General features: G+C 40.1%; 1 protein-coding gene across 1 annotated transcript in view; it reads left to right on the forward strand.

Annotated features, from left to right (window-relative positions):
- The window catches only part of LOC108589347 (ankyrin repeat domain-containing protein 26), a 92,665-nt gene that overhangs the window by 62,020 nt on the left and 17,973 nt on the right, over window positions 1-12,672 (forward strand). Inside the window, exon 10 of the transcript XR_013530146.1 lies at window positions 1,790-2,128. The gene's annotated coding sequence lies outside the window, so the exon portion shown is untranslated. The remainder of the gene's footprint in view (window positions 1-1,789; window positions 2,129-12,672) is intronic.

Genomic DNA, 12,672 nt, shown 5'->3' on the forward strand with positions numbered 1-12,672 from the left:
GTGTAGAAGGAGAGACCTATAATCCCCACATGTTAAGGGAGGGACCTGATTGGATCATGGGGGCAGTTTCCTCCATGCTGTTCTCATGAGAGTGAGTGAGTTCTCACGATAGTGAGTGAGTTCTCACATGATCTGGTGGTTTTATAAGGGTCTCTTTCTCCTTCACTTTCTCCTCTCTCTCCTGCCACCCATATAAGTAAGATGTGCCTGCTTCCCCTTCTGCTGCGATTGTAAGTTTCCTGAGGCCTCCCCAGCTATGCAGAACTGTGAGTCCGATTAAACCTATTTTTCATACATTTTACTCAGTCTTGGGTAGTATATTTATAGCAGTGTGAAATTGGACTAATACATATTTTATTGGATATCATATGTAACCCGTCAATTCCTTCAGGTAGTATTTTAACAATATTAATTCTTTAAATTCATGAGCATGGGATATATTTCCATTTGTTTTTGTCCTCTACCGTTTCTTTCATCAGTGTTTCATAGTTTTTCTTACAGGGAAGCTCTGTCACCTCCTTGGTTAAACTTGTTCCTGAGTAGTATTTTATTATTTTTTAGCTGTTGTAATTGGTGTTAATTTCTAGTTTTATTCCATTGCAGTTTGAGAAGATGCTTGATATGATTTCAAGTTTTTGAAATCTGCTAAGACTTGTTTTCTGGTGTAATATATGGTCTATCCTGGAGAATGTTCTATGTGCCCATGAGAAGAATGTGTACTCTGCAGCAATTTGAGGAAATGTTCTGAGAGTTTCTTTGAGGAGTTTAGGTTGTTCTATATATAGGATCAGGTCTTGTGCAAATAGAAACAATTCGACTTCTTCTTTCCCAATTTAGAGGCCCTCCATTTTTTTTCTCACCCAGTTGCTCTGGGTAAGACTTCTAGTGCTGGGTTGAATACAACTGCTGAATGTGGGTGTCCTTGCCTTATGCTGGTTCTTAGAGGAAAGACTTGCAGCTTTTCCTCAGTCAGTGTAATGTTAGCTGTGGTTTTGCCATATATGTCCTTTGTTGTGTTGAAATATGTTCCTTGTATGCCTAATTTATTGGATTTTTTTTAATAATAAAGATTCATTAATTAAGGCTTGTTTTCAAGTCTTCTTCTGGGAGTGATTTATTGGCTTAGGTCTGAATAATTTAATATGGCATCCCTAACACTCCTTTAGAAAATGTGGGGAATGACAAAGGATGTGAAGAGGCGCGAGACTTTGTACTAAGAAGTGACTTAGACTAGGTGCTGTGGCTCACGCCTGGAATCCCAACACTTTGGGAGGCCAAGGTGGGTGGATCATGATGTCAGGAGTTCAAGGCCAGCCTGGCTAACATCTCTACTAAAAATACAAAACCCCATCTGTGAAATCCTATCTCTACTAAAAATACAAAAAATTAGCTGGACACAGTGGCAGATGCCTGTAATCTTAGCTACTTGGGAGGCTAAGGCAGGAGAATCTCTTGACCCTGGGAGGTGGAGGATGCAGTGAGCCGAGACCATGCCACTGTACTCCAGTCTGGGCAACAGAGCAAAACTCCATTTCAAAAACAAAAAGTGACTTTGAGCCATTTTAAAGAGGAAATACATTAAACAGTTAGGAAAATGAAAGTCTACTATCACGTAAAAATGTATGGCAAAGGTGATTGTGAGTAAAACCTATTTTTGTGATTCCTTTTGGTTTTAAATTTGTTTTTGATATTCTAAGTAATTCAAGGATCCATATTTTAAGAATCTACTGCTATAGGTAACATTTTATTGCAACTGAATCTATTTAAAAAATTATTCTTTTTATGTTAGGCTATTCTAAGTCTTCTTTCTCCATTACCAAACCACATTATTTTACTTACACGGACCGATCTTACGGAAGCAGTGGAAACTGCATCTTCAGACGGTCTACATGTAGATGAAGAGATTAAAGTTCTTCTGCAGGCATTATTATCTCTAAAAACAATGGAAAACAAACATGAACCACTGCAGAAGGATGAGGAGAAGTTGGAAGAACTAATAAACCTCAAAAGTTACATGGAAATGAGTATGTGAGAACATAGTCCATTGAAACGCTGTAAATAGGAGGATGAAGGAAGAGCATGCCAGGAGATAACAGAAGAATTAGAAAACATCCGTCAATTTATACAGGTTAGTTTGTTTATCTGTAATGTGCCTTCATTCATTTCACTGCAAATTATATTTTGGATATATATATATATATATATATATATATATATAGTATGTGTTTTTGCTACTTATCTTATAGTGATTTGGTAGATTTCTAGAAGGAAAGTGGTATCTGTTTCTCTCTTTAAATATTTTACTTGCCATTATTATTGTAACTAATTTGATCTTCCATAATAATGATTCTCATCATTTGATTACTAAGACCAGTTGACATAAAACAAGACTACTAGAAAAAGAGATGCGATTTAGAAATTATACTATACTCTTGAATTATTCTTTATTTTATTTTTATTTTTTATTTATTGTACTTTAGATTCTGGGGTAGATGTGCAGATCATGCAAGACTGTTGCATATGTGCATTCATGGCAAGGTGGTTTGTTGCCGCCATCCCCCCATCACCTGTAACTGACATTTCTCCCGACCTCATCCTTCCCCCACCCTCCCTCCTGCTATCCCTCCTGTAGCCTCCCCCAATGGACCCCAGTGTATGAAGCTCCCCTCTTTGTGTCCAAGTGTTCTCATTGTTCAACATTCACCTATGAGTGAGAACATGTGGTGTTTGATTTTCTGTTCTTGTGTCAGTTTGCTGAGAATGATGGTTTCCAGGTTCATCCATGTCCCTGCAAAGGAAATGAACTCATCCTTTTTTATGGTCGCATAGTATTCCATGGTGTATATGTGCCACATTTTCTTTGTTCAGTCTGTCATCGATGGGCATTTGGGTGGTTTCCAGGTCTTTGCTATTGTAAACAGTGCTGAAATGAACATACATGTGCATGTGTCTTTATAATAGAACAATTTATAATCCTTTGGATATATACCCAGTAATGGGATTGCTGGGTCAAATGGAATTTCTATTTCTAGGTTCTTCAGGAATCGCCACACTGTCTTCCACAATGGTTGAACTAATTTACACTTCCACTAACAATGTAAAAGTGTTCCTATTTCCCCACATCCTCTTCAGCATTCGTTGTTTCCAGATTTTTTAATGATTGCCATTCTAACTGGTGTGAGATGGTATCTCAATGTGGTTTCGATTTCCATTTCTCTAATGACCAGTGATGATGAGCATTTTATCATATGTTTCTTGGCCTCATATATGTCTTCTTTTGAAAAGTGTCTGTTCATATCCTTTGCCCACTTTCGAATGGGGTTTTTGGTTTATTTCTTGTAAATCTGTTTTAGTTCTTTGGAGATTCTGGATATAAGTCCTTTTTCAGATGGGTAGATTGCAAAAATTTTTTCCCATTCTGTTGGTTGCCAGTTCATTCTAATGATTGTTTCTTTTGCTGTGCAGAAGCTGTGGAGTTTAATTAGGTCCCATTTGTCTATTTTGGCTTTTGTTGCCAATGCTTTTGGTGTTTTAGTCATAAAGTCCTTGCCTATGCCTGCATCCTGAAAGTTTTTGCCTAGGTTTTATTCTAGGATTTTTATGGTGTTAGGTCTGTGTTTAAGTCTTTAATCCATCTGGAGTTAATTTTACTGTAAGGTGTCAGGAAGGGGTCCAGTTTCTGCTCTCTGCACATGGCTAGTCAGTTTTCCCAACACAATTTATTAAACAGGGAATCCTTTACCCATTGCTTGTTTTTGTCAGGTTTGTCAAAGATCAGATGGTTGTAGATGTGTGGCATTGCCTCGGAGGTCTCTGCCCTGTTCTATTGGTCTATGTCTCTGTTTTAGTACCAGTACTATGCTGTTTTGATTACTGTAGCCTTGTAGTACAGTTTGAAGTCAGGTAGCATGATGCCTCCAGCTTTGTTCCTTTTGCATAGAATTAACTTGTCTATGTGAGCTCTCTTTTGGTTCCATATGAAGTTTAAGGTGGTGTTTTCCAGTTCTGTGAAGAAGGTCATTGATAGCTTGATGGAGATAGCGTTGAATCTATAAATTACTTTGGGCAGTATGGCAATTTTCATGATATTGATTCTTCCTAACCATGAGCATGGAATGTTTCTCCATCCATTTGTATCCTCTCTTATTTCATTGAGCAGTGGTTTCTAGTTCTCCTTGAAGAGGTCTTTTACATCCTTTGATAGTTGTATTCCTGGGCATTTTATTTTCTTTGTAGCAATTGTGAATGGCAGTTCATTCTTGATTTGGCTCTCTTTAAGTCTGTTATTGGTGTATAGGAATGCTTGTGATTTCTGCACATTGATTTTGTGTCCTGAGACTTCGCTGAAGTTGCTTATCAGTTTCAGGAGATTTTGGGCTGAGATGATGGGGTCTTCTAAATATACAATCATGTCGTCTGCAAATAGAGGCAATTCGACTTCTTCCTTTCCTAAGTGAATAGCCTTTATTTCTCTTTCTTGCCTGATTGCTCTGGCTAGAACTTCCAGTACTATATTGAATAGGAGTGGTGAGGGAGGGCATCCTTCTCTAGTGGCAGATTTCAAAGGTAATGCTTCCAGTTATTGCCCATTCAGTATGATATTGGCTGTGGGTTTGTCATAAATAGCTTTTATTATTTTGAGATACATTCCATTGATACCTAGTATTCAGAGTTTTTAACATGAAAGGCTGTTGAATTTTGTTGAAGGCCTTCTCTGCATCTATTGAGATAATCATGTGGTTTTTGTCTTTGGTTCTGTTTATGAGTGAATTTTGTCTATAGACTTGGGTATGTTGAACCAGCCTTGCATCCCAGGATGAAGCCTACTTGATTGTGATGGATAAGCTTTTTGATTTGCTGTTGCAATCGATTTGCCACTATTTTATTGAAGATTTTTGCATCTATGTTCATCATGGATATTGGCCTGAAGTTTTCTTTTGTTGTTGAGTCTCTGCCAGGTTTTGGTATCAGGATGATGTTGGTCTCATAAAATGATTTGGGGAGGATTTTTTCTTTTTGGATTGTTTGGAATAGTTTCTGAAGGAGTGGTACCAGCTCCTTTTTGTATGTCTGGTAGAATTCAGCTGTGAAACCATCTGGACCTGGGCAGTTTTTGGTTGGTAGGCTATGAATTGCTGCCTCAACTTCAGCCCTTGTAATTCACCTATTCAGTGTTTTGACTTCTTCCTGGTTTAGGCTTGAGAGGGTGCAGGTGTCCAGGAAATTATCCATTTCTTCCAGGCTTACTGGATTATGTGCATAGGGTTGTTTGTGGTAATCTCTGATGGTAGTTTGTATTTCTGTGGAATCTGTGGTGATACCCCTTTATTGTTTTAAATGCATCTATTTGATTCTTCTTTCTTTTTTATTAATCTGGCTAGCCGTATGTCTATTTTTGTTGACTTTTTTCAAAAAACCAGCTTCTGAATTTATTGATTTTTTTGACATTTTTTTTGTGTCTCTATCTCCTTCATTTCTGCTCTGATCTTAGTTATTATTATTTTTTTTTTCAGAAGAAGCAAACTTTTTTTTTTTTAAATTTTTTATTGGATTTTAGGTTTTGGGGTACATGAGCAGAGCATGTAAGACAGTTGCGTAGGAACACACATGGCAGTGTGCTTTTCTTTCCTTCTCCCCTTCACCCACATTTGGCATTTCTCCCCAGGCTATCCCTCCCCACCTCCCCTTCCCACTGGCCCTCCCCTTTTCCCCCCAATAGACCCCAGTGTTTAGTACTCCCCTTTCTGTGTCCATGTGTTCTCATTTTTCATCACCCACCTATGAGTGAGAATATGTGGTGTTTCATTTTCTGTTCTTGTGTCAGTTTGCTGAGGATGACGTTCTCCAGATTCATCCATGTCCCTACAAACGACACAAACTCATCATTTCTGATTGCTGCATAATATTCCATGGTGTATATGTGCCACATTTTTCCAATCCAGTCTATTATCAATGGGCATTTGGGTTGATTCCAGGTCTTTGCTATTGTAAACAGTGCTGCAATGAACATTTGTGTACATGTGTCCTTATAGTAGAACGATTTATAGTCTTTTGGATATATACCCAGTAATGGGATTGCTGGATCAAATGGAATTTCTATTTCTAAGGCCTTGAGGAATCGCCACACTGTCTTCCACAATGGTTGAACTAATTTACACTCCCACCAACAGTGTAAAAGTGTTCTTTTTTCTCCACATCCTCTCCAGCATCTGTTGTCTCCAGATTTTTTAATGATCGCCATTCTAACTGGCGTGAGATGGTATCTCAATGTGGTTTTGATTTGCATCTCTCTGATGACCAGTGACGATGAGCATTTTTTCATATGATTGTTGGCCTCATATATGTCTTCTTTTGTAAAGTGTCTGTTCATATCCTTTGCCCACTTTTGAATGGGCTTGTTTGTTTTTTTCCTGTAAATCCGTTTGAGTTCTTTGTAAATTCTGGATATCAGCCCTTTGTCAGATGGGTAAACTGCAAAAATTTTTTCCCATTCTGTTGGTTGCCGATCCACTCTAATGACTGTTTCTTTTGCTGTGCAGAAGCTGTGGAGTTTCATTAGGTCCCATTTGTGTATTTTGGCTTTTGTCGCCAATGCTTTTGGTGTTCTGTTCATAAAGTCCTTGCCTACTCCTATGTCCTGGATAGTTTTGCCTAGATTTCCTTCTAGGGTTTTTATGGTGCCAGGTCTTATGTTTAAGTCTTTAATCCATCTGGAGTTAATTTTAGTGTAAGGTGTCAGGAAGGGGTCCAGTTTCTTCTTTCTGCACATGGCTAGCCAGTTTTCCCAACACCATTTGTTAAACAGGGAATCCTTTCCCCCTTGCTTGTTTTTGTCAGGTTTATCAAAGATTGTATAGTTGTAGATATGTTGTGTTGCCTCCGGTGCCTCTGTTTTGTTCCATTGGTCTATATCTCTGTTTTGGTACCAGTACCATGCTGTTTTGATTACTGTAGCCTTGTAGTCTAGTTTGAAATCCGGTAGTGTGATGCCCTCGGCTGTGTTCTTTTTGCTTAGAATTGACTTGGCTATGCGGGCTCTCTTTTGGTTCCATATGAAGTTCATGGTGGTTTTTTCCAGTTCTGTGAAGAAAGTCAATGGTAGCTTGATGGGGATAGCGTTGATTCTGTAAATTACTTTGGGCAGTATAGCCATTTTCACGATATTAATTCTTCCTAACCATGAACATGGAATGTTTCTCCATCTGTTTGTGTCCTCTCTGATTTCGTTGAGCAGTGGTTTGTAGTTCTCCTTGAAGAGGTCCCTTACGTTCCTTGTGAGTTGTATTCCAAGGTATTTTATGCTTTTTGTAGCAATTGTGAATGGCAGTTTGTTCTTGATTTGGCTTTCTTTAAGTCTGTTATTGGTGTAGAGGAATGCTTGTGATTTTTGCACATTGATTTTATATCCTGAGACTTTGCTGAAGTTGCTTATCAGTTTCAGGAGTTTTTGGGCTGAGGTGATGGGGTCTTCTAGGTATACTATCATGTCGTCTGCAAATAGAGACAATTTGGCTTCCACCTTTCCTATTTGAATACCCTTTATTTGTTTTTCTTGCCTGATTGCTCTGGCTAGAACTTCCAGAACTATATTGAATAGGAGTGGTGAAAGAAGGCATCCTTGTCTAGTGCCAGATTTCAAAGGGAATGCTTCCAGTTTTTGCCCATTCAGTATAATATTGTCTGTTGGTTTGTCATAAATAGCTTTTATTACTTTGAGATACGTTCCATCGATACCAAGTTTATTGAGGGTTTTTAGCATAAAGGGCTGTTGAATTTTGTCAAATGCCTTCTCTGCATCAATTGAGATAATCATGTGGTTTTTGGTTTTGGTTCTGTTTATGTGTTGAATTACGTTGATAGACTTGCGTATGTTGAACCAGCCTTGCATCCCCAGGATGAATCCTACTTGATCATGGTGAATAAGTTTTTTGATTTGCTGTTGCATTCGGCTTGCCAATATTTTATTGAAGATTTTTGCATCTATGTTCATCATGGATATTGGCCTGAAGTTTTCTTTTCTTGTTGGGTCTCTGCCGGGTTTTGGTATCAGGATGATGTTGGTCTCGTAAAATGATTTGGGAAGTATTCCCTCTTTTTGGATTGTTTGAAATAGTTTTAGAAGGAATGGTACCAGCTCCTCTTTGTGTGTCTGGTAGAATTCAGCTGTGAACCCGTCTGGACCTGGGCTTTTTTTGTGTGGTAGGCTCTTAATTGCTGCCTCGACTTCTGCCCTTGTTATTGGTCTATTCATAGTTTCAGCTTCCTCCTGGTTTAGGCTTGGGAGGACACAGGAGTCCAGGAATTTATCCATTTTTTCCAGGTTTACTAGTTTATGTGCATAGAGTTGTTTGTAATATTCTCTGATGATGGTTTGAATTTCTGTGGAATCTGTGGTGATTTCCCCTTTATCATTTTTTCTTGCATCTATTTGGTTGTTCTCTCTTTTCTTTTTAATCAATCTGGCTAGTGGTCTGTCTATTTTGTTGATCTTTTCAAAAAACCAGCTGTTGGATTTACTGATTTTTTGAAGAGTGTTTCGTATCTCAATCTCCTTCAGTTCAGCTCTGATCTTAGTAATTTCTTGTCTTCTGCTGGGTTTTGAGTTTTTTTGATCTTGCTCCTCTAGCTCTTTCAATTTTGACGATAGGGTGTCAATTTTGGATCTCTCCATTCTCCTCATTTGGGCACTTATTGCTATATACTTTCCTCTAGAGACTGCTTTAAATGTGTCCCAGAGGTTCTGGCATGTTGTGTCTTCGTTCTCATTGGTTTCGAAGAACTTCTTTATTTCTGACTTCATTTCATTGTTTACCCAGTCAACATTCAAGAGCCAGTTGTTCAGTTTCCATGAAGCTGTGCGGTTTTGGGTTGGTTTCTGTATTCTGAGTTCTAACTTGATTGCACTATGGTCTGAGAGGCTGTTTGTTATGATTTCAGTTGTTTTGCATTTGTTGAGCAGTGCTTTACTTCCTATTATGTGGTCAATTTTTGAGTAGGTGTGATGTGGTGCTGAGAAGAATGTATATTCTGTGGATTTGGGGTGGAGAGTTCCGTAATTGCTTGCTCCAGGTCTGAGTTCAAGCCCTGGATATCCTTGTTGATTTTCTGTCTGGTTGATCTGTCTAATATTGACAGTGGAGTGTTAAAGTCTCCCACTATTATTGTGTGGGAGTCTAAGTCTCTTTGTAAGTCATTAAGAACTTGCCTTATGTATCTGGGTGCTCCTGCATTGGGTCCATATATGTTTAGGATCATTAGCTCTTCTTGTTTTATCGATCCTTTTACCAGTATGTAATGGCCTTCTTTGTCTCTTTTGATCTTTGTTGCTTTAAAGTCTATTTTATCAGAGACGAGTATTGCAACTCCTGCTTTTTTTTGCTCTCCATTTGCTTGGTAAATCTTCCTCCATCCCTTTATTTTGAGCCTTTGTGTATCCTTGCATGTGAGATGGGTTTCCTGGATACAGCACACTGATGGGTTTTGGATTTTTATCCAATTTGCCAGTCTGTGTCTTTTGATTGGTGCATTTAGTCCATTTACATTTAGGGTTAATATTGTTATGTGTGAATTTGATACTGCCATTTTGATGCTAAGTGGCTGTTTTGCCTGTTAGTTGTTGTAGATTCTTCATTATGTTGATGCTCTTTAACTTTTAGTGTGATTTTGGAATGGCTGGTACTGGTTGTTCCTTTCTATGTGTAGTTCCTCTTTTAGGAGCTCTTGTAAAGCAGGCCTGGTGGTGACAAAATCTCTGAGTACTTGCTTGTTCGCAAAGGATTTTATTTTTCCTTCACTTCTGAAGCTCAGTTTGGCTGGATATGAAATTCTGGGTTGAAAGTTCTTTTCTTTAAGAATGTTGAATATTGGCCCCCACTCTCTTCTGGCTTGTAGTGTTTCTGCCGAGAGATCTGCTGTGAGTCTGATGGGCTTCCCTTTGTGGGTAACTCGACCTTTCTCTCTGGCTGCCCTTAGTATTTTCTCCTTTATTTCAACCTTGTTGAATCTGACGATTATGTGCCTTGGGGTTGCTCTTCTTGCGGAATATCTTTGTGGTGTTCTCTGTATTTCCTGCATTTGAGTGTTGGCCTGTCTTGCTAGGTGGGGGAAGTTTTCCTGGATGATGTCCTGAAGAGTATTTTCCAGCTTGGATTCATTCTCTTCGTCCCCTTCTGGTACACCTATCAAACATAGATTAGGTCTTTTCACATAGTCCCACATTTCTTGGAGACTTTGTTCATTCCTTTTTGCGCTTTTTTCTCTAATCTTGGTTTCTCGTTTTATTTCATTGAGTTGGTCTTCGACTTCAGATATTCTTTCTTCTGCTTGGTCAATTCGGCTATTGAAACTTGTGCATGCTTTGCGAAGTTCTCGTATTGTGTTTTTCAGCTCCTTTAATTCATTCATATTCCTCTCTAAGTTATCCATTCTTGTTATCATTTCCTCATATCTTTTTTTAAGTTCCTTAGTTTCTTTGCATTGATTTAATACATGTTCTTTTAGCTCACAAAAGTTTCTCATTATCCACCTTCTGAAGTCTAATTCCGTCATTTCGTCACAGTCATTCTCCGTCCAGCTTTGCTCCCTTGCTGGTGAGGAGTTTTGGTCCTTTCTAGGAGGCGAGGTGTTCTGGTTTCGGGTGTTTTCCTCCTTTTTTCGCTGGTTTCTTCCCATCTTTGTGGGTTTATCCGCTTGTCGTCTGCGTAGTTGCTGACTTTTCGATTGGGTCTCTGAGTGGACACCCAGATTGTTGATGATGAAGTATTTCTGTTACTTGGTTTTTCTTCTACCAGCCTAGCCCCTTCGCTGTACAACTGCTGAGGTCCACTCCAGGCCCTGCTTGTCTGGGGTGCACCTTTAGCAGCTGTGTCACAGTGAGGGATGCTACCCGTTTCTTTTTCTGCTATCTTTGTCCCAGGATGATGCCTGCCAAATGTCAGTCTTTTGGATATAGAGGGGTCAGGGAGCTGCTTGAGGAGACAGTCTGTGTACTTTTTTGGAGCTCAATTGCTGAGCTGTGAGCTCTGTTGTTCATTCAGGGCTGTTAGGCTGCTATGTTTGATTCTGCTGCAACAGAGCTCATTAAAAAAAAACCCTTTTTTTCTCAAATGCTCTGTGTTGGGGGGTTCGGGCTTTATTTTTCGATGTCTGATTAGGTGTCCTGCCCAGCTAGAAGGCAGACTAGCCACTGTTTGGCTGCCGAGGCTCCGCCCTGCTGTTGTGTGATTCGCCCTGTTCCTGCAGGCTCTGCTGTGGTCTCCGCCACGCCCTGCGGCGGAGTCTCTTCGTTGTAGCGTGTTGCCTCAGCAATGGCAGGCGGCGTCAGCAGTGGGCGTGTATCTCAGTAGGGACGGGTTGCCTCGGCAACGGCTGGTGCGTCAGCAGTGGGTGTGTATCTCAGTGGGGACGGGTTGCCTCGGCAACGGCTGGCTGCATCAGCAGTGGGCGTGTATCTCAGTTGAGGCGGGTTGCCTCGGTAGTGGTGGACGCCCCTCCCCCACAGAGCGTCTCGGACCATCTGCTCGGGATAGTTTGAAATCACGGTTTTGTTCGTCCCACTGGGTATCCCAAACGATCTGTCCCTGCAATCCCCTGGGCTGACCTACTGTCCAAGTCTCGTTCAGTCTCAAGTCCAGCCCTCTCAAGTCTCAGGTTGCCAGTTCAACAGGGCACCCGGACAAGCGCGCCCTGTGGGGATTGCTGGGTAGGGCCGGCCGCCGCCGCCCCGGCTTCCGGCTTCGCCAGGCAGACCTACTGCCTGGCGTCCCGTGTCTTTTTTATACTTGGGAGTTTCCCCGTTCTGTGGGCAACAAAGATCAGTCTGGAAATGCAGCTCAGACTCACCGTTTGCAGATTCAACGAGAGCTCCAGTCCTGGGTTGTTCTCACAGTGCCATCTTGAGTCCTCCCGATCTTAGTTATTTTTTGTCTTCTGCTAGCTTTTGAGTTTTTTTGATCTTGCTCCTCCAGCTCTTTCAATTTTGATGATAGGGTGTCAATTTGAGATCTTTCCTCATTTCTCATGTGGGTCTTTATTGCTGTAAGTTTCCCTCTAGACACTGCTTTAAATGTGTCTCAGAGATTCTGGGTATGTCTGTCCTTGTTCTCGTGGTTTAGAAGAACATCTTTATTTCTGCCTTCATTTCATTGTTTATCCAGTCAATCTGCTGGAACCTCTTGTTCAGTTTCCATGAAGTTGTGCAGTTTTGAGTTAGTTTCTTAATCCTGAGATCTAATTCAGTTGCACTGTGGTCTGAGAGACTGTTATGATTTCGGTTTTTTTTTTTTTTTTGCATTTGCTGAGGAGTGATTTACTTCCAATTATGTGGTCAATTTTAGAGTAAGTGCAATGTGGTGCTGAGAAGAATGTATATTCTGTGGCAGTGGGTGGAGAGTTCTGTAGATGTCTATTAGGTCAGCTCATTCCAGTTTTTTATTCAAGTCCTGTATATCCTTTTTGATTTTCTGTTTTGTTTATCTGTCTAATGTTGACAGTAGAGTGTTAAAGTCTCCACTATTATTGTGTGGGAGTCTAAGTCTCTTTGTAGGTCATTTAGAACTTGCTTTATGTATCTGGGCACTCCTGTATTGGGTACATATGTATTTAGGATAGTTAGCTCTTTATGTTGTATTGATCCTTTCACTATTATGTAGTGTCATTTGTCTCTTCTGATCT

Source organism: Callithrix jacchus, chromosome 20, assembly GCF_049354715.1.
Source record: "Callithrix jacchus isolate 240 chromosome 20, calJac240_pri, whole genome shotgun sequence".
NCBI lineage: Eukaryota > Metazoa > Chordata > Mammalia > Primates > Cebidae > Callithrix > Callithrix jacchus.